This window comes from Grus americana, chromosome 3 (genome assembly GCF_028858705.1).
Source record: "Grus americana isolate bGruAme1 chromosome 3, bGruAme1.mat, whole genome shotgun sequence".
NCBI classification, from domain to species: domain Eukaryota; kingdom Metazoa; phylum Chordata; class Aves; order Gruiformes; family Gruidae; genus Grus; species Grus americana.
Window position 1 is genome coordinate 2,238,103 of NC_072854.1, and position 21,385 is coordinate 2,259,487.

Sequence of the window (21,385 nt, forward strand, 5' to 3'; positions counted from 1 at the left end):
AATTTAAGACTCCCTTATCAGCCAATTCCTAGGAGTATTTCTTTCTCTCTCTAGTCATTTTTAAAAGCTCTCTGCACACATCCAAATCTGACGATGGGGTCTCCAGCGGACCTCTAACACAATCCCAGCAGACAGCCTTTTACAGTCTTTTCCCAAAGTGACTTTAATCCAGAATGATCGTTTTATGCATGCTATCACTTTGGATTTCTAGCAAACACAGATGATTCACTCACTTCACAGAAAGAACTGCAGAGCAGTGTCCCAAAAGATTATTTAAATAGTTTTGGAAGTGGATTTGGGGTTACGTGGGCAGTGTGCATGCTCGGGTCTGACTTTGGTTTGGGGCTTTGAGGGTGGGGGTTTTTTTCTTAACCACCTGTGTATGCATTTACTGCCCTCCTTCACTGTATGATGACTATAATTTCTAACAGATTGTTTTTCTGACAGTCACGTAGGAAGAATTATCCCCAGTTTACATTGCGGTAACTGAACCCAGGGACAAATGAAACAGCTGGCTTAAGCACATAGGTCTCTGTGAGTGGAGTCTGTGTTCCCTGAGTCTTCTGTCTTTTCAAGCACTCTTGGCAATCTGGCAGGTTGTCAAGGCCCCTCAAATTGCGTGGACTCAAGGGTGAGCTGAAGCGCTGGAAACTCGCAGCCTTGAATCTGGTAGTCTGGTGCAACAAAGCACACGCTTAAAATGATGCTTTTGTACTTTACTGAACTGCTTGTTTTGCAGTCACTTTTAATTTAAGTTTAGGCAGTGCTGAATGCTTAATTAAAAAAAGTGCTTTTGGTAGACAAGAGTGTAATGCCCAAGCTATGCTGCAGTTACAATATGTAGGTGTTTGGGGATTATGTTACATACAAGTGAAATGATTGTTTCTTTTTAACTCCTGTTTAAATATAGTTCAAATTATGGAATATTTAGTAGAACAGAATAAGCTGTTGCTTGCCAGCTTTTTCATACCAGTGGTTACCAGATGCTTCTGTATTTATAACCTCGCCATCTGTTCCAGGGTGGAGTTTGGGGGTAGTCTAGGTATTTGGATGTGTCTTCTTTCTTGGGTATCTCTGGAAGACTTCAAAGCATCTGTTTTGAGATGAAGGGAAGCATGGTTAGCAGTAATACTCGAGGAATTCAAGGGAATTTTACAGAAATGCAGCTGATTCCTTAGTGTAGCTGGACACAGAAGGGGAAGGAGCCTTAAGCAAAGACGCAGTGCTGGTATTTTGTGCTGTTACTCAGTCATCGCCAAGATCCACTCAGAGTTTTGCTTGGCTGTCACTAGACTGGGTTGCCTCTTCCTGCTTTGGATGGCATCTTTCTTATGAAGAAATTTCCAGGAGTATTGCAATATGGAAGTATTCACTGAAATTTCCAAGAGTATTGCAATATGGAAGTCTCATAACATTTTTTATTATTTCTGTAGATAAATTTTATATAGGTATGCTTTAGATAATTTTTTTGATGCCGGGTGACTCATCTTTTTTTTTTTTTTTTTTTTAGAATGACAAGAGCTAAGTCTAGCTAAAAGAGAAACAAAGATAGCACATTCAGACACATTCAGCCTCCATATTGTACATCCTGCAAGGGCCCAGGAGAGGATGGGAGAGCAATGACACTCTGTAGGATTGAGAAAGTAGCTCGATTGGTTATTTAGCTCCTTTGCTGTGAAGCCACCCTTGTAGTGGCTTGTGTGCAATATCTCTCTGTTCCCAGGGTACCACTGTCCTGTAGGCTGCTGGTGGTAAGGGCTTGCTGTTAATGTAGCCAATTTGTAACCACTGTCCTAATCTCTCTTAATTTACTTCTTTGCTGCTGAAATATGAAAATTACTCTTTTAGGCATTGTGGTTCTCGTGAAGAAAATAACATAGTGTGGTTATGTATGCGTTTATAAACAAAGCATAATACAGTCATTTAATTAATCTATCGAGAATGCTGCTTCTTAATAAAATGTGTGGCGGTGCAACTTGACATACTCCGAGTGTGATCCATAATATTCCACCTTAAACCAAAACCTTCTACCCCATTTTGTGCCTCGTGATTTTTCTTTCAAATAGCTGTGTAAAATAAGAAACACTAACTGTGCCTTCATTGACAGGGGAATGGACATTTCTTTTCCTCACCCTGTTTAAATACCGGGCAGCATCCTCCAGCATCCCAGCATCTTGCAAAAAGCTTTCACGGCTTTTATAAACTCACTTTCTTCTGCCATCAGGATGTGGTTCCCCTGTGCAGGATGCTGATAGCTCATTGTATTTGCTTTTTGGACCCCAGCTGGGGCCGCACTGGGTCCAAACTAGAATTAGCATCTGGGAGGGAAAAGTCTTTATGTCCGTGTGTCCATTCTTATGCTAACTTTTCCTTTCCCAACATAGATATTGCTGCTGAGTGTTTCATTTCATGCTCTAGCCCTTGCTATGCTTTATGGCCAGCAGTAGGGTGGATTGTTACAATACTTCTTGTGCCCATGGGGTCCTCAAAGTGCTTTATTTAAACGTATCGAGATGCCTTCACCTACCACTGAAATGCAGCTACTTATGCTGCAAAGCCTGGCAGCTGCTTTAACAGCAGGAGCAGGACCAGGCCACTGCTTTTATGACATAAAGTAAGGAGAAAAAAAAATCCATATCCATTAAAAACTGCAGGGAGAATGTAAATTGTCAGAATGTAATTACCTAAACTGGAATTTGGCCAGCATTCCAGATTAACATTTCCTCTCTTGTGAAGCATGCTGTGGGATACCTGATGGCCAAAAGCAGTCAGAGTCGCAGCAGGATTAAAAATTGAGCTTTGCTGTGCATTTGTTCCATAGTGGCAGAGAGATGTCTATTATCTGTTTAACACCTACAGCACACTGGGGCTAAAAAGTGACTGAATCCTATGAAATCTGATAGGAGTGTCTGAGGTTAAGAGTGTGGTCTAAAAACATTCCATAAAACTTGTAAAATCTGCAGATGGTCCCGCCTTGGTACTGTCTCCTGTGGAAGGGGGGAGAAAGAGTTTAAGAAAGATTTACCAAAAGGACTGTAGCAGGGAAAGATGAAAGTTCAAGGTCCTCCCCTTGGATTGTTGTTCCCCTGAGGAGCGATGGATGTTTCTCTTCCATTTCAGGCCATGGAAGCATGTCATGGAACGGTGCATTAGCTGGCTCTGAAACTCCTTAATACCTGCTTGAAATGACTCGATGGAATTTATAGCAGAGAAGAGACACCAGTATGTTGGATGCAAGAAATGCTTACGAGTAAAGGAGATGAGGAAGAGGGAATTTGGTGCAAGTAAGGAAAAGAGGTAAAGTGGGGACCATTTCAAGTAGAGGAAAGGAGAACATGAAGGTGTGATGGCATTCACTGTATTCAGTTGCAGGTGCTAACTGCAGAGCTACTTAAAAGGTAATATAAGGGAGGTTCCCAGCATGAAATCATAGAGACTTGTCTAAATAAGTCGTTCTGTGAGCAGTGGCACTCATGAAGCCAGTTTTTTTTCCCATAGCCTCTGACTACCACCATTTCTTCTGCCTAGGGTGTGTACCATCAAGGGCCCTCAACCCATTTCCCTTTCCCACCGCCCCCAAACCTCCCTCCTTCTTGCTCTTACTGTACACCCCCAGATCCCTCTTTATCACTACCCCCTGGCAACCCCCCGAATCACCAAACCTCCTATGGCTGTTTAGGCTGCTGGCTAGAAATACATCACTTGCATAGTTGGGTGGGCACCATGCACAAGCTCGCAGCTTGGTTGGTGAGCAGGTCGAACAGAAGGGACAAGATCTGAACTGCTCCCGCTTTTTGGGTGTCTTTGCATAGCATCTGCATGCTTTCATATAGCAAGGTCTCGTATTTTTAGACCTCTGCCCCTCTGTCAGATTCAACTAAAACTCGCTAAGAACTTTCAAAGTCTTTAAGAACAGGACTGGCACTGTGCAGTCAGTCAGTGCTGTGCGTGAAGGCTTGTTCCTTTGAGAAACCAGGCTGAGAAGCTGGTAAGAGTGAAAGGCTTCTCCTCACTAGGAAAGGAGTCAGGCAACTTCCTATGCAAGTTATTTTCTTGCTTAAACTATTATTCATCATAGATTATAGACTCTCCCCATCAGGATCCACTTCCGAATCAAAATTTTACATGTGTTCTTGGATACTGTATATGAGAAAACAAAAACCCTGATAGCAGAAAGGGTGGAAAATGAAGATATTTTAACATAGTAATTTTTCTGTTGGGATATATTGAAGGCAGTTGAGGAGTTGGAGGATTTTTGGCTTGAAGAGAAACTGAAACTCCCCTTTAATACTGATCTCCTGTTACATGAGAAGAAGGGTAAGTCCACAGAGAAGGCGATTGAATCTGAAGATGTCTTCGTCAATATAATGTGTAATAGCCTTTCAGCGCTTTCTGAAAGAAAGGCTTGCCAGACTGGCTGCTGATCCTGAAAGCTTGTTTTCTTTTGGGAGCTGGGAGAAGAATTGTTCTCTTGAGTTGTGTCCTGAAGTGCACGTTCTCCGTTTGTATTTCTTTCTCAGTGAGGTCCTGAAGGGAATTTATTGCCTCCCCATTTCCTCACGCAGAGCTGCAGGTAGGGCAGGGTAGAATAGCAAAACCTCAAGCCGTGGTAGAGTGGGAACAGATGCGTGTGCACACACACGGGTGTGTTCAATGATTTGGATGTTAATTTTGTCTTTATACTGTACAACACAGTCATAGTCTATCTTTTTTTCCCCCAGAAAAATATAAAGTATTGTTTCTTAAAGCCTTTGAACCTGCAGTACCTATTCCTGCCCTTCAGTACAGCACGTTCCCTGCTTGTGAGATTGGATTTTGTATTGTTTATCCAAGGGTAGACCTGTGCCCCCCTCCTTACACTCCCCCATTTTTTCATCTCAGTTCAAAAGTTAGTTTCTCCTGGCATTCTTTACATGTGTGTAAATGACTGTTAAAAAGTGCAGAGCGGTGGAAAAGTGGTTTCTTGCAGTTTTGAAGTGCTCATGTTTTATTAAAGCTGAGATTCCTGGAGCTCTGTGGCCAGAGACACACTACAGTTGCCACCCTCTCCACTCCTACAGAGATAAAACCTTATTTCTTCCTGTGAAAATTCTCTAGTTCCCCCCCAAAAGTTGTCAGTTTGTGTGCTTTGGGGTGAGACTTGATTCCCATAGATACAAATGCCTTTCATGGGGCTCCTAAAATACAAAATTAACGTTAAAATGCATAAAGCAAGGAAGCAGAGTACTGAACCTGTTTGACTTGGCTTTGCTGTGAGAAGATGCTGGCACCATTACTTGTTGTTTTCCCCCTTTATTTCCCATTGCAATTTTTTTTCCTTTTGCTTCAATTACCATCTGTTGCATGGTATGCTCAGTACTTGTCAACCTAAATTTTACATAGCTGCTCTAATTTAACAACATTTAACCACTAATGACTTTTAACACCTCTCTAGTATTTAAAAGTATTTTGTCCAGAATGAGTGATAATTTGTGCTGTTAATGAAAACCCTCCAGGTTGGATCTTGATGTAATTTTGTAACAAATTCAAAGCTGTAGGGCTATTTTAGTACCTGCAAGGAGGCTCTGCAGTCAGTGCCATTATCTTTAGATCAGCTTACCACAATACAGTTGTTTTTGTAACTCCTTTTGTCAAGAGTCACCTGAGCATCTGCCTAGGAGACTGGTGGCAACCTTTGCAGTCACCACAGCGGTTTGACTGACACAGCTGAGGTGTGACTGAGCTCTGTGGGTGCACCCCCAGCCTCACAGGGGTGCTGGGGAACAGCCAGGGAAAGGCAGGGCTGCCGTGGCGAAAGGCCTGGGACGCGGCTGCCCGTGCGGGGCAGTGTTGGGCACTGAGGGGACGGCGGCTCCTCACGGACGTTCCTCTGTGAGGAGGGAGAAGAGGGGTAGCGGAGCACGTGCCTGCCTTTAGGCGGGAAAAGCGCCTTCACACAGTGCGCATGCGCAGTGGCAGGTGGGTGGGCTCTCGGAGGAGAGGGAGCGGCTGCTCCGCCTCCTCCACCGTTTAAAGGGACAGAGCTCCCCTTCGGTTTGCCGTCCTACTCCCCTCCTCTCCACTGGGAGAGGGCGAGTAGTAACTGTGTGAGCCATTGCCAGCGTTGGGCGCTCTCTGTCCGTGCTGGAGGCGGAGCAGAGCTGGGGAGCTTCGGCTGTTCTCGGTAGGTTCCGGAGCCAAGAGTCTCCTCCTCTGTTTCTGCTTCCCGCCCCTTCAGCCCTTCGGTTCGCTCCGCCGCCTGTTCGGCTATCTCCGCGCACCCTTCGGATAAGGCCGTTAAGTTCCGCCACCACTTCGGCAACTTCCGCCGTTTTGGTCGGAAATGGCCGAAGACGTGAGAAATCCAGCGGTTTAGGGTAGAAGACCGGCCGGCTTCTCGGAACAAACCAACTGCGTCCGGACTCGGGGGGGAGGGGGGGGAGCAGGGGAGGGCGGACGGAGGGGGAAGACAAGGCAGCGGCTATGGCTCCCCCCCCAGCTACTCGCGGAGGGCGGCGCTGCGGGCGCCGGGACCGCGGCTCCGCCAGGAGGGTGAAGTGAGGGCGCCAAGAGGTAGGGTGGACCATACCACGTTAGGGGGGAGGGGGAGGCGGGGGGAGAGCGACTCGTGGCGGTAGCACACCCCCACTGCCATCACCCCACGGGGAACCTGTGGGGCCGGGTGGGTGGCGGGAGTGGTAGAGTCCGGCGAAAGCCCCCTCCTCCCTGAGGCGGCGGGGGCGGGGGGAGGCCTCCAGCCCGGCTGGGGCGTCCCTGAGGGGCAGGCCGGGGGGACAGGGTCCGTCAGGGCTGGGGACACGGTGAGGGGGGTCCTTCACAAGGTGAGGGACATTGTGAGGGTCTCACAGGGCGAGGGACGCTGCGGGGGGGTCCCGCAAGGCTGAGGACCCTCATGGCGGGATGGTTGCGATGGCACCTGGTGCCCAGGCGCTGCTGACAGACTCCAGCCTTCCCGCCTGCTTTCCCTCCCGCTCTTTCAACTAACTCTGCGAGGGGCCGGGGTGCAGGCGGCTCCGAGACCCCCTCGTCCCGTCTGCCCTGGCTGCCTGCGGCATCTCCTGCACTTCGGGGGGACATCAGCTCCCCCACGGCCGGTGCAGTCCCGTTCCTCCAACTCTGAGGCAGGTTTTGGTGTGGGGGCTTGAGGCCTAGCGCCCGGTCCGGCTTCGACGGTTGACGAAAGCCCTGACCCCGACACGCTTGTCAGCGACCTGCGAGCTTGTCCCGTGTCTTGGAAACTTGACAAAGCTCCTGCGCTCACCGCTGCCCGTGGCAGCGAGTTCTCCCGGATCGGTGCGTGCTCCCTGTTGCTCTTGCTGGGGTTTTGCCTTGAGAGATGGTGAGGACAGAAACAACAAGGCTGATGTCTCTGAGCTTCTCAGCGTTTCTGGTATGCTCATATTGCGCTCCTGTGAATTGTTTGCTGAAGTTGAGGTTCCTGTTTTTTTTTTTTTTTTCCCCCAGCTGTTTTCCCCCCCCATGAGATCTCTTGCTCAAAAATGTAGGGGTCTTAATAAAAAATTGTAGCAGTGTGGGGCTAATACATTATTGCTGACTGCCTAACACCCTGTTATGCTGGTATAAACTCAAATGATTTGGATCCTGGAGGAGCTGAAAATGGTTAAAATTGTATTAAGGATTCACAAAGATGCTGGGAAGCATTCTAGGTGTGCTGTTCTGTTCAAGCATTGAGAGTCTCACTGACTAGTGTCTGATCTCTTGTTGCTTGTGCCTGTGCCTGATAAATTGTGTGTGTTGATATCCTGATGTGATAGCATGGCTTTAAAATTTCTGTGTTTCCCTGCTGCAAGTCTAACATCTGTATGAAGAAGATTAAACAACTTTCCTTCCTGGAAGGGGTGTCACATGCAGGTGATTATCTTACAGATATTTCTGGTTTTGTGGAGAAATCTATATATGTGAGATGTCAAAGTTTAAAACAGATGTTACAAATGTGTTTTAATCAGTATTTCTATTATGTTTAAGATAGTAAGGTTCTGGGAACATGGGTGTGTTTTGTATGTTGTCAGGTTTTATCAAGTAATGCGTATTCTTAAGCTAGTTTCTATGCAGAAGTAGCATGAGAAATGGACCACAGGTTGATTATGTGGTGATGGGGTGAGAGAAGTGTTCTCCCCCAAAACAAATCCCTTAACTTCATGTGCCATCTGAGGGTCTAGTTTACATGTAACTTTATCCGTATTCACTCACAGCTTTGGGATGCCTCTTCCTTTCAATTTTTCATTCCAGAAACAGGAGTTTGCATTGGTTCAGTTCAGTGTTAAGAGATTCTGGTTTTGGAGTAATTGGCTGTCTTCATTTGAGCACGGTACAGCCAAATTCTTCTGGCAGCTCAGCTGTGGTACAGACAGTTCTTGAACTTCTCGATGCCTTGTTGCAGAAGGCAAGTCCAAAATAGTTTTCTGAAATTCTCTGATTTTTCAAGTGGAGACTGTTAGCTCTCATATTTCTTTGCATGTGAGGATGGATTTTGGCAGTTGTCAAGTCAGAGCAAGAGCAGCAAATACGCAAAACAAGATAAACATGATTGTTCAATTGCCTTCACTTAGACTGTTTCTCAACGACATATGGCAAAATCGGAGGGTTGTTTGTGTACTGTTAAGATGCAATGGGAAAGATCATCATCATCATCATCATCTTCCCTTGAATATTTGTATTGTGGATCTCTGGGACTGTTCAGCCAATGAGTTGAACGTTGTTGATGCATTCCCAGGGCAGAGGGAGAAGTAGAGCCAGAGCCCATCTTGAGTCTGCCTTCCATGACTATGTCTTGAAACACCATGATAACCATCATCTTAAGTTTTTAGAGTTTGTGTCTTTCCTTCTGGCTGTGTATATATGTGTTCTTGTTTCCTTTCAGTCTCTGCCTGATTTTTCTCTTTGCTGTTTGACTCCTATCACCTCTCGCAGTTGCCTTGCCTGTTTTCCCAGGGCATTCCTCCCCCTGCCCTCAATAACGATTTTACCGGGGTGGGAAATGCAGCTAACTACATATGCTGGCTGTTTGAAGCCAAGATCACAGCAGTTGAGTGTGAATTGGTTGCTAGTCCAGAGGCAATTTTTCTGCTTTGGAAACCCCACCAAAACACTGAACTAGAGAGGATCTCCTCCTGATTGTTGGATCTTGTCTCCTCATCAGCAGATAGGTTTTTTTCCCAGTGCTTGCTCTCTCACTTCTCTACCTGTGATCTCTGCTAAACACCCCTGTTTTGGGGCAGGAACAGACTGTAAAACATTTTGAAGCAGTTCTTAACTCTGCGGTTTCAACCCAGGGTGGAATTTTTGCTGAAACGAAGGAGTCCTAACCTAGACTGGGATTCCTATGTCTTAACCACCCAGCAAGCAAAATACGTGGGGTTTTTGTTTGCTTTCTTGTGAAAAAAGTGATACTCATAGGCAGATTTCAGTACAGATAGGCTAGTATGTGGCTAGTAGGGAAGCATTCACGTGGGATTTGGGGGAAGCAGCTGGCACTTCCAGTTGTCTGTCATAACCCGTGCTGACACAGGCTCTGCTTGCTGGGCTAAAGCTAGCATGAATATGCTTGCAGTTCTGTGGTTGCAATTTAGATGTATCCTCAAAAGCAAAGAGCCCGTAGTTTTCTTCTTGGAGAATACTTAAAAGTAGTGTTTACTGGGGATTGTCGTGGTTGAGTTTGGCTCCTGCAGCTTAGACGGCTGTTTGTCAGATGCAAATGATGTTGGTGGATGTTGCCTGAGAAGAGGTGCAAAGCCAATTTGAGGTTTTGGGGGTTTGTTAGGAAGGATAAAGACAGAAGCGTGTACAGCTCCGTGGCTTACAGCTAATCAATCCCTGGATTGCATGGGTGTAGGAAGCCTTGAAGTGCTGGCCGACCAGGTAAATTGATGTTATTACGCAGCAGTTGCAGGACCAGTTTTGAAGTGGAAATTGAAATCCCATTTTTATGAAATCAGTGCTATTAGTTAATTGATGTCTGTTACCAGCAGGAGTGGTTTAGAGGACTGAGAAATCTATCACAGATGGATTTGAAGGGACATTTTGTAGCTTCTGCCTTGACTTGCTGGACATTCTACCAAGACTATAGCAATTTTTAAGTAAGTTCCAATATATTTATGTGTTTTAATTCAGTGTTTACCGAGGAAGTTTATGTTACTTAGCCTTTCATATAAGTATGTAGGTGTGCTGTGCTCCCTCTGCTGGCATGTGCCCTTGCTAACTCCTGGTCATTGGTTTCTCAGGGCTACATTGGTGTAACCAATAACACTACAAACTGAGTGGTCCCTCATTGATAAAATCAAGTGAAATACAAAAAAATCGAGCCTCATAAATCAAGCAAATGAATCTTATGTTTGTCAGGCAGGCGGGAATCCTAAAACTCCAAACCAACAGATAATCTGTAGCCACTAATGGATGTAAAGGAGTTTTTTTAAGGCACGTGTTTTAATGAGTCTCAGAATTTCTGCCCTTACAGTCAGTTTCTTAAATGGTTGGGATCTCTTTTCCTGGAGTTGGGGGTGTGTGTTTTCTCTCCCTGTCCCCTGCCCGCCCCCTTGCCCATGAATTTTGGCGCATTAAGAAAGCGTGTCACTTTTTTCTAATGCAAATGGCTGCCTGAGAGTAGTATCAGAACATGGGATTAACCCATGAACATAAGAAACTCTCTCAAGTTTCTTCTAATACAAAATGGTAATAACATTTCCCACTGCACAAGTAACATTTTTATTTCCTTTTTAATGTACAGTTTCCATCTGGTTAGCCTTTTATCTGTCTTGTTTCATAAAATGCTTTCTTTTATTATTTTAAATACTTGCAGATATCTTCTTATCTGACTTTCTTTTTGGGGATAGTGGCTGTGCAGGTAGCCTGAGGTTTGTTTCCACTCCTGTTGTGTTTTGGTATGAATGGTGCTGTGCTGAAGTGTATATCCTGAAATCTGACTCTGTAGGATGAGCTTTCTTACTGTGTTGTGCTAGCCCTTCTGTGTAACAGGAAAGGATTGTGGAGCTGTGTAGTCATCTCAAATCTCTGCCAGTATATTGGTCATCTATGAATTCATTTGAAAGTGGATTGTATTTATTTGAAAGCCAAGATGTCATGGAGTAGGAAATAAATTGTTCTATTGTTGCCTTTCTTTGGGGATGCTTCTCGGCAGGTTGACTGCTTTCTAACTCCAGTCAAATAGATGATGTATTTGGGTTTGGCAACTTAATGTGGAAATTGGGTCCTCTGCTTATATAAAGGCAGTACAATTGAAACCGTCAACGCCCTCCGTTATGTTGTCCCATCAACGTGTCTCCATTTCCAATGTGAAGATAAGCTTTTCTTTTCCCCATCCCATATGTACCCCACCTGGTGGGTCCAGATCCAAATGTGATGGAATTAAGGACGTCAGTGAACGTGGGAAAGACTTCTTTATCTTTTCCTCCCTTGATTAAATGCCTCCGCATCATATGTAATGCAGGAGTGCATCAGGATGAAATTTGTACATGTCTTTTAGTGTTTCTATTATGGGTACGAGGAAGTAATTATACTGCAGGTCTGCTCTGTGTAGGCACTTAGTGGGAAGTGATGTGTTCTGGATTGTGTTGGTGTTGAGTGGAGTATATGCTGTGGAGTACTGCTGACATGCAGATGACGCCTGGAAAAGGTTGGCATGAAAGCGTTGGAGCTTGTGACAAGAAGAGCTGCCAAACAAGTGGGGAGCCTTGGAGTTGAGAGCAGAGCCTAAAAATATAGAGTAATCGTGTGAGTCTCTTTCTGAGGGGTCTATAAAGTTTAAGCAAAGCAGTCCTGAATTTGCTATTGGGAGCCTTTCTGTCTGCGGGGAAACTCGTAAGCATCTGCAAATAAAATGGGCCAGAAACCTTTGATATAAGTGGAGTAGTAACATCAAAGCCGTGATGTGTAACAAGCAGGTGGGCAGAAGATGGGACGGTATGATCCTGTCTTCCTCATTCAGGGGTAGTTTGCTGGCCAGAGATAACATGTGATACAGGAGCCCATTGACTCCCAGAAGTGCATTGTAAATCTGATAATATATATCAGTGGATAGGTTAACATCATTCTCAGATTATTAATAAAGATAGCAGCCCCATAGCAAATGGGGGGGGGGGGGGAAACCCCAACCAACCCATGCATTGTTTAGGCAAGATATTTCTTTCCTTAGGCATCTCTCCTGGGAAGACCTCGGTACTTGTAAATGAATCTGCCGCCTACCTTGTATGCCTTCATTTTAATGTGGGGATTGAGGAGGAGCCAGCTATCAGAAAACCAGCCAGAGATGGATGCGTTGGAAAGTTGCCACTAATTACTGTGGCGTCTGACAATTAGTTGTTGTTAAGCCTTTCCTTGCAAGTTCTCAACCGTGCATCAGGAAAAAAAAAACTAAGGACCTGGAGAAAAGCAAGAACTGTCCTTGTAGTAATCTTGTTTTAAAAAAAAAAAAAAGTCCTGGGTGGTTGTTATTTCGTTGATCTCGCTAAAAGCAGAATGTAGAGTTGATTCTGACATGGTTCCTTTCTAGCAGAGCAGGCAGGATTTGATGCACCCAGAAGATCTCTGGGTTTGTTGTTGTTGGGCTCTCATAGTCTACAGCGTTCTTATGCCTCTTACCTATAAAACAGGTTTGAGGCTACCTTACTTTGCGGTAAATCAGTAACATCTGCAAAGTGTTACTGATGTTAACCTTAGAATTCTTAACAAAAAATAAGATTCAATGAAAATAATAAAAAGATTCAAAGACATCTTGCAGTTGGTTTCTCACATTTGCCTCCAGGGTCTTCTGACTTTGTTTTTACTTTGTGGCAGTGATAAATAGCAGCAAGCCTTTTGCAACTGTCTCAAGGGTGTATTTAGTTAGGAGTAAGGATTGAGCTGGAGCTGGCAGGTATCTTGAGGCTTTTGTACAGAAGCTAATTTGCCCCCAACCCCTCAGGATTCAGACCTGCTCTTTCTCTGGAAATGACTTTTACATTGCCAAGACAATGATGATTTTGATTAGAAAGGCCAAACAACACAATTATTTCTTCCTTGTCAAAGGAGCTGTCGGGGAAGAAGATGTTTTTGCCTCAGTTGAATGTCTGTTTTACTGAGCTTGCATTTCAGATGACATTGCTCAGGCAGCAAGGCCCACAGCATCTTCTGGAGTAGTTTATACAAGTATGACCCAGGCTGTGCACCGACCTGCGTCTCTGTATAATTCCATTGAGTTGGAAGGAGTGACATGTAATCTCTAGACAGATCTCCAGTCTGTTTTAATATGTATCTCTGATTTATAATACATGCGCAGACACGGCGATCCTTTTGGTTATCACTGAAAGCAGTTATATCTGGGACAGAAAGTGGCAGCTGTTTGACAAATGTAATAGAGTAGGTATTATAAAAAGAACCAAAGTGAATTTCCTCTTCTTAAAACTGATTAGAGCAAAAGCAGCGTTGCCAATGTTTCTTGCGAGCTTAATGCCACTTTGCAGGGGTGTCTTGCTTGGATGCTTTGCTGTCCCTGTACCTATTCTTAGCCTGTTTACCAAAAGCTGTTGTTTACGTATGAGGGAGAGCTGTGTTACCTCATACTGTGTACTGTCTATTTGTGTGTTTATGTAGAGCCTTTTGGGGAGGGAGGGGATTATACCTGAGCTCTTCTGTCACCTTCCCCTGCTTCTGTGCTTTATAAATCTATAGGAAATAGAGATTAACGTTTCCATAGTATCTGAGTGTATTGCAGTGCTTCTCTGGTGTAGGGAAGTACTGCCCAGTACTTGTTGATGCCAACCTTTGGATTCAGGATTTGTGACGTGGCTGAACTGATTCCATAGTTTGCTGCTGGAAGGGATAGCCTTGATCCCTTTCCCTGTCTCGGCTCTGTGGTCCTTGTCATCTAACCCCAACACCAAACTGCTTGTGGGTTTTTTGCAAGGTGTTCCCTTAGTAGTAGAATTTGGGGAGGGCGGTTGCTAGGCACCCCTTCTCCCCTTTTCATACTGTTAGTTTACTGTCTTAATGATCCTGCATTAGGATATTCCTGTCTGGAGTCCCAACCTGGTTCTAAGATGATGTGAGATAATGAGCATTCGCATTGCTGAGGAGGCAGGGAGTATCTCTGTATTTTGATATTTTTACTCAGCTCTGGTACTCTGAATTTTGCTGCCCCATGGCTATGAGGAATAGATGCCCGGTAGGAGCTAGCCTGTTTCTGTTACTCAAAAGGCAAAGCAAGAGGCAGAGCAGCATGATGCTGGGCTTGCTGCTGGAGGGGATGGTAGGGATGGGCACCTCCTACCTGGGGAGGGCAATGCCTGTATGTGCTTGGCCCCTTCCGCTGGTAGTGATAGGAGTGACTGAGCATTGCAAGGCTTGGGCAGATGTAGGGTAGGTAGTGGGACAGTGACAGAGCTGCTGTGCTGTGTCAGAGGTCTGCTCTGCCGCTCTTATCTTTATTGCAAATCTAGAGTCTGCTCAGGACCAACAAGGGTAATTTAATGAAGCGGGGGGACTTGTTACAAATGAACGTGCTGAATGGACAAGAATGGTTCGCTGTTGTATATGACTATGAAGGTCACTGGAAGAGGATGCTCATTTTTCAGTTCCTGCATGCTGCTGGATGAAACCGAGGTTTGTGCTGACACATGCAGTTCCTGTTACTGGGGACTGGAGTTGCACTGAAAGAAGAAAATGCCCCATTTTGAAGGCTGCTTGGCAGTGAGACAACTGGAAAGATGTGGTACTGGCACAAATCTTTTCAGAGTTTGGCGCTTCTTTTTATTGCCTGACTCTTCATTCTGAGGCCTTCTTACTATGACTTCTGATCTTCTGTTTTGAGAATTGAAATTAATAATATCCCTTATTTCCCATACATGGGAAGGAATGCCTTAATTTTGGCCCAAGTTTAACTGCAGATGAGATCTGTTTTGGGAACTGCATTATGCAAAAGCAGAGTGAGAGGAAGAGGAAACAAACAGTTCTGTAGCCTACACACGTTGAAATGCAATTTTAATGGTTCCCTGGTACTCATAATTATTTAACTGGCTATGCAATCCTTGGCATTATTACTCTTTCGAAGTAACAACTAGAGCAGTAAAGATATCTTGTTAATTTGAAAAAAAGAATCAGCATATGTTGTTTTCAGAATTGCATTTTAGTAATTGTTTGCAATGACCTTTTGGAATCTCGTAGAGAAAATTTGTTTGCTTGACTCTATTCCAGATCAGCTCCTGGCTATCTCGATATAGAGCATAATTGAGTTGTTTTGGTTTTTTTAATTACATTCTGACAGCAAAGCCTATTTTTCTGTATTTTTTTACAGTTCTGGCTTTTTTTAAAGGTTAAGCTGTCTTTAACAGGACTTATACAGATGTAGTTTTCTGAAACTTTGGGGTGGGTTTTTTTTTTTGGTTGCTTGTTTTTAGCCAGAATTGCTTGTCCTTGGTGTTATTTCAAGATAATGCTTTATTTATTAATTTAGGGAGAAAATTCTCACTGTATTTTTGAATGTCTAGAGGCATGATGATGAAAGGGCTGTGGTTTGTTGTTGGATTTTGTTTGGGATTTTGGTTTTGTGTATCTTAAAAGGTTGTGATGTGATTAGGTCATAGAACCTTGCCAGGTTTAGAACAAATTTTTGTTGCTTTCTTTTTTTTTTTTTTTTAACAAAGGTTTAGCAAAAGTTTTGTGAAATCTTATTCCTCAATGTCACTGGATTGTGGTCACAGCCCACTGCAGGTTTGGTATGTAGGAAAATATCAAACATCTGAGAGGGTGTCAAACTGTGCGTCTGTGTGAAACCTACTCTTCTCGGGGATGAGACCAGTGGTTCCTCCTTTTACCCTTTTGAAATGTCTCTTCTGGTGTTCTTCCTCTTTCCTCTCTAAAATCTGACAACTCTTGAGATTGAAGGGTCAGAAAAACAGATTGCGTGAAATCTCTCAGATCAACTCAGTGTTTAAGTGTGAGTTTTCACATGAGAGCCCATTGCACCGTGTGTTTTCCGAAGCTGTACTTGGAGAGGCTGTGAGAGCTTGGTCCTTCAAATACACCAAAGAAAGCTCTGTGAAACAAGCGTCAAAGAGCAGGTGCTGCAAAATGAGGGTTCTGCCAAGTTTTGAGAAACAAAATTGCACTGACGGAGATCTGCATCTCTCAAGGGAAAATAAGTCTCCAAAATGAGTGTCCAAGCTGGAACAAGAGAACAGACACCGAAATATCTCCAGTAGCTCAGTTCGCAGCTGGTCCGTCCCTGCCTCTCAGTCTGGTCCATTAAGGCAGCATGGTATCTAGTAGGACTGAAATGCTGGAGTTACTTGCATAGATGACAGAAATGAGTGGAAGAATCAAATGGGACCCAACCACGCCTCCTTAGATCGACACTGAACTGGAGCTGGGTGAGCAGAAGCATATGTGATTTCAGCCCCCTAATCAGGCTGATTTTTGCATATTATTACTTGAAAAAGTGGGCTTTTCATCCTGGAATCTGAATAGACCTGAGGGACACTCTGTATTTCCTGCTAAATTTTAGATAAGATCTTCTACTGTTTGAACTTGCAAAGCAGTTTAGGCGTGTGCTTCCCTGCTTGCAGGGCTCCTGCAAAGAGTTTGATCTACCCCTTGATTTTGTTGAGTCTGTTAGGTTAGGAACGAATGATGTTCCTCAAGCTGTGAGCACAAGAATGGTTTACCTTTAAAAACAAAATAAGAAATCCCCTCCAAACATACAATGAATGCCCAAGCACCACGTTTAAACAGTAGCTAATTTGCGAGGGGATAAACTAGAGTTAAAATCTGTCAGGCTTTCTAGTTCCCAGATTCAGCAGAGCTTTGTGCTTTCAAATGCAGGATATGTATGTGTGTCCACTGCTGTCGGTGTGATTTCCTTCAGCTTCTGTAGCTAAAGAGTTTGTCCAGGGGCAAGAGAAAATGTTGCTATAAACCTTGATATGTATCTTTTTAAGTTTTACTCAGTGACAATTTAAAAACAACAACAAACCCAAACAAAGCTATCTCTTTGAGCAGCAGCACTGTGAAACAGTTTCTTCTGAATTTGGATCTTGTGTCTTTGCAGGCCCTTTCCTTTTGCCAAGCAAGGTTAGCTCCCTGCAAGGTCCTAGAGCCACTGCTGAGTGGGAGACTCCATGCTCTGCAGCTGCTTTGGGCTGCACATGCACTGCTTACTTGGTGTTTGGACTCTCCTCTCCTAGACACTTCTGTACAAAACAAGGAGCGCTTAGTTTTCATGCGTGTAGCTTTGTGAGCAGCTTTCTCTGCTGGTGGCAGCTCTGACCTGTGTAATACTTCGTATCTGCTGACAGGAGGGGACTTACTGTGGTTAGTTGTGTCAGAGGGAGGTTTGTATCAACAATTCCCCCCCAGTCCCTCCTGGGATGTTCTGTTTATTGGGATTTTTCACTGACCTATTCCTTTAATCTTCAGTTTTGGTACCATTTCCCAGGGTTCGTGTGGGCAAAGCACTTTGCCAACAAGCAGGATGAACCAGCACATGCAGCGGGGTTAGAGGGATCCAGAAGCTTTAGTATCTGCCTGTGATGATGGAGGAGAGAAGATGCTATCATGAGAAATTGAAGTGGCAGTTAAAGGAGTTGCTGCTTTCTTTTTTTTTTTCCCTAGCTTTTTATATTGAAAAGGGAAAAATGTCAGTCTTCTGACTTGGAACAGCTTCATATTAAAAGTTGACACAATCTGGGGCAAACCTATTTCTTTGCGATGTCATTAACCAACTTGGCATGCTGGGTGGTTTCAGCATTTTTTCTTCCTCTAAACAGTGCTGGCAGAAAACTCTTGAGAGCGAGTTGCGCTGACGCTGCGCTTGGTCTGGAGATGTTGCTCTGGAAAACAGGCACTTTGGGAGAGATGACATCTGTGAAGAGACATTGCTGACTCACAGCATCGATATCTGCTGGGATGTGCTCGTTTTAAACAACTGGATTTCAGAAGCTTATAAAAATTGCAGAAGGGGGTGGGAAGCTGAGAGACTGTCCTGCGATTGATGGTTTCTTACTTTTTCCATGGTTTCTGTTGAAAAGCATGAGTAAGAGTAGTGGGCCAGTTGCAATTTATGGTGCAATTGTGCTTGATCTGTTCTGTTTATTATTATTTTATTCCTCACACTCTGCTTGCTGACTTGACTTGCTCCTCTTTGGCATTATTTTCACATAAATCCTTTTCCTCAGAATTTCCCTGTTCTCTGCCAGCTGTGGAGCAGCTGTGAAGATACCAGAAAACATTAACTGCTCTTAAGAACTGCTTGGAGATGCACGGTTTTGCGACAGAGACTGAATTTAGCTGGAACTTCTTGTATGGGCTGAACTGCCCTATAGCTAGCAGTGATGAGGATGTGTTGAGAAATTGTGGACTGGTTCAGACAACAGTCCTTTTGTTTGATTGCCTTAGCAACCCTGCCTCTCTGAAAGACGAGATGTTTCGCTCGCGCATAGTGTTGTTTGCAGGAGGGCTGGTTGTTTCTCGTGAAGCAGGCCTGGTTTGGAGGACTGATCTCAGGAGAAGCTGGTCCTTCTATTCCCTCAACCCCTCTTTTTTTGACAATGAGATCTCCATCCAAAATAAATCTGTGGTTACCTAGTGTTTGTCCTCCAAATCCCAAGCAGCGTGTCCTGCTGTCTCTCATCCTTTGCTATATCTGCTCCTGTGGGCACAATGCAATTTAAATAAATTGTAGTCTTTGCTAAGTATCTGTCAAATATTGACTTAGTCAGCTGACTAAGCTGAAATTAATGGTGTAATTCTAGCTTGTTTGGCACATGTGTATATGCAGTTTCATTGCAGATGGAAGAGGAAATTAAGATCTTACCTTCACTCCATCTCAAGGGGAAGAAAGAAAAGCCTCAGGCTTATAATGGCAGTAAGGAAAGACTTGGCGAGGACTTGGGGGGGAGTGTTTGTAAAGATGTTATTTGAGGGTGAGAAAAACTCTTCCTAATGAGTGAGGTCATAAGACAAAATTGAGGAGTTGTTAATTGTGTGCTATTACAGATGTCTTGGAAATGATCTGCATTCTGGTCTGATGCCATACCCCTGGGATAATTTTTCTTAATCTGTTGAAAATGAGATCCAAAAAAATGAGACAATCTGGCTGGCTGAGGTTTCTGCATAGATCAGCAGACACAGTGCTGGTATCTACTGGCCTCACGGGTTCTGTGGAAGCTTTACTCTCTGTGGAGATAAGGGTATCTAGAAAGATACCATGGCATCTCCTTTCCTTGGGTTGAGGTGATATGGACAACTGCATGTGTTTTTTGAGATGCTACTGCAAAATGACAAAGCACTGATGTCTCCAAGCAGACAAGAAATGGAGATGTCAAGAGGCGTCTGAAGTCGTACGAGTCATCCGAATGAGCTGATGGCAGCACTGGAGCAAAACATGCAACTTCCCTTGTGTTTCAGAGCTACTGTGCAGCCTGCCCTTCAAATGCCTGGGAAGCTTGTGGTTTTTTGAGGTTATTTTTTTTCAGAGGTTTGTTGCTGGCAAAAATGAATCTTGGGATCCAAAACAATAAAGATGCAGCTGTAGGACCAGTCCTGCTCCCTTGCAGGGATCTCACTGCTGGTACAGTGAATCTGGTGGAAGCTTATATAAACAGTGAGCTCATGAGTTGTGTTGTTTGTTTTTAAAGACACCTTTTTTTCTCTTCACCCCTCCAACTTTTTGCGCCACAGTTTTGATGCAGGCAGCAAAGTCTCCGTTGTAGCTTTCGGCTTCGTGAGAGATTTATGCCTATAATTGATCAGTTCCTAGCTGATCCTCAGTAGCCCAGAGAGCGAATGTAATGCAGCAAATTCATGATATGCTAAAATATTTATCGTATTACTGTAAAGGTCATTGACAGCAATGAAGGTTCAGTGCAATACAGTTCTGAATCTTTCCAAAGATAGTATCTATCACCACTCTTTTTTGAAAGCAGCATTCTTTAAAGTACCTGGAATAACTTATCCTTGGCACATGCTTTTGAGGTACGTGCTTGGATCCTCCACAGGTCAATAAATAGCTGTTATAACTGCATCTGAAAGTTAACAGCTGTATTTAGTTTTGTTGTGTGCGCTCTCACAGGCAGGCATGAAGACTAAGAGCAGAAAAGGAGTCTTGTGCTTTTTTGCTTGATTTAAGTAATTTGCAGAGTTGTATAATAAAATCTCTGTGATCTTATTTCTGTTAAGATTATAGTAATCTAGAATTGTTATTAATGCTGAAGGGCATTTTTGTTCCTACATGTGTAGGAGTGAATTACTTGTTGCATAACATGATTGGGAAAGATAGCAATGAAAAGGCTTCTCAGCAATGAGGTGGCCTGTGATTTGCCTTCCCCTGAACCACAAAATGAAGTATCATTTGGCAAATGAATTTGGGACTGTGAGGAACCTCTCAAACCATTTTCACAGGTGCATGAGTGGTGATGCGTGACTGTTCCCTGTTGGAGGGCCCTGAATGGTGTAGGATATATGACTGACCTATTTGCTCATAGTTCTAGCATCTGGCTAGGATTAGTTGCTCAGCCAGCTGATACCCAGTTCCTTCTTATAATGGTATGTCTTTAAGCAACAGTTAGATGATTGGATGCTGAGGAGCATTTTGGAGTCTGGCAAATACAGCTTTTTAATTGAAGCTACACTTGCTGTCAAGGCTGCCTTTTTAAGTTCTGGTATCTGTCCTCCTAACGATATTCCAGTCTCTCTGGCTTCTCATTGACTGCAGATGAAGTGCTGACTGCGGTCCGCCTCTGATCCTCACTTTGTTAGACGGGGACTGCAGTTTGTCTGCCAAGCAGCGGCTGCTGGCATGCACATTTGTCACCTGTGGCCACTCCTCTTGCTGTGATGGGCTCTTTCCTCGTTGCACCAAGAGTTTTGCTAATTGGAAGTGAGCATTGAAGGGGCTGCGTTTATTGTTCGGTGTCACGAGTAAGCTCTTTGCCTGAGCGTGCATTCAGGCAGCTGCATGAGGTTCAACAGCTTTGTCTGTCATGATCAGACAGATCTCTAGATAATCTAGCAAATCTCTTGATTATGAGGGTGGAAAATAATATGCTTTGACTTACAGATGTTGCTGCACAAAAAGTGCTTCTGTGAATTCTCTGAATGGCAATATCTGGGTGTGTTTGGCATCCTCATTTTCTGTGTACATCTATTTTTCTGAACATATCCAGAATTTCTGCATACTTTTCTGGACAGAGTGTGCAGTTACCTGTACATATAGCAGACAGCTGTTTTACAGACAAGCAGATTACTAATAATTTTTCAGTAGCATTTTAAGCCAAGTTGAGGGATTACATTGAGTCAAGAGTCCTTGAAGTTTATGGTAAAAAAGACAAAGGATGATAGATGCTATTGCCTTATGTCTGATTTTACAGGCAGGGTTGAA

The 21,385-nt window shown here is 44.1% G+C and overlaps 1 protein-coding gene across 16 annotated transcripts in view; it reads left to right on the forward strand.

Moving 5' to 3' along the window:
* EXTL3 (exostosin like glycosyltransferase 3) overlaps window positions 1-21,385 on the forward strand; it is a 158,325-nt gene that overhangs the window by 17,733 nt on the left and 119,207 nt on the right. For 4 of the 16 annotated variants that reach the window (XM_054821128.1, XM_054821138.1, XM_054821127.1 and 1 more), the window contains exon 1: window positions 6,358-6,552. The exons of 3 other annotated variants lie outside the window; for them this stretch is intronic. The gene's annotated coding sequence lies outside the window, so the exon portion shown is untranslated. Of the gene's footprint in view, window positions 1-6,329; window positions 6,553-6,802; window positions 7,391-16,120; window positions 16,380-21,385 lie in introns of those variants that run through there. 9 more of the 16 variants (XM_054821130.1, XM_054821135.1, XM_054821140.1 and 6 more) reach the window with 5 other exon arrangements.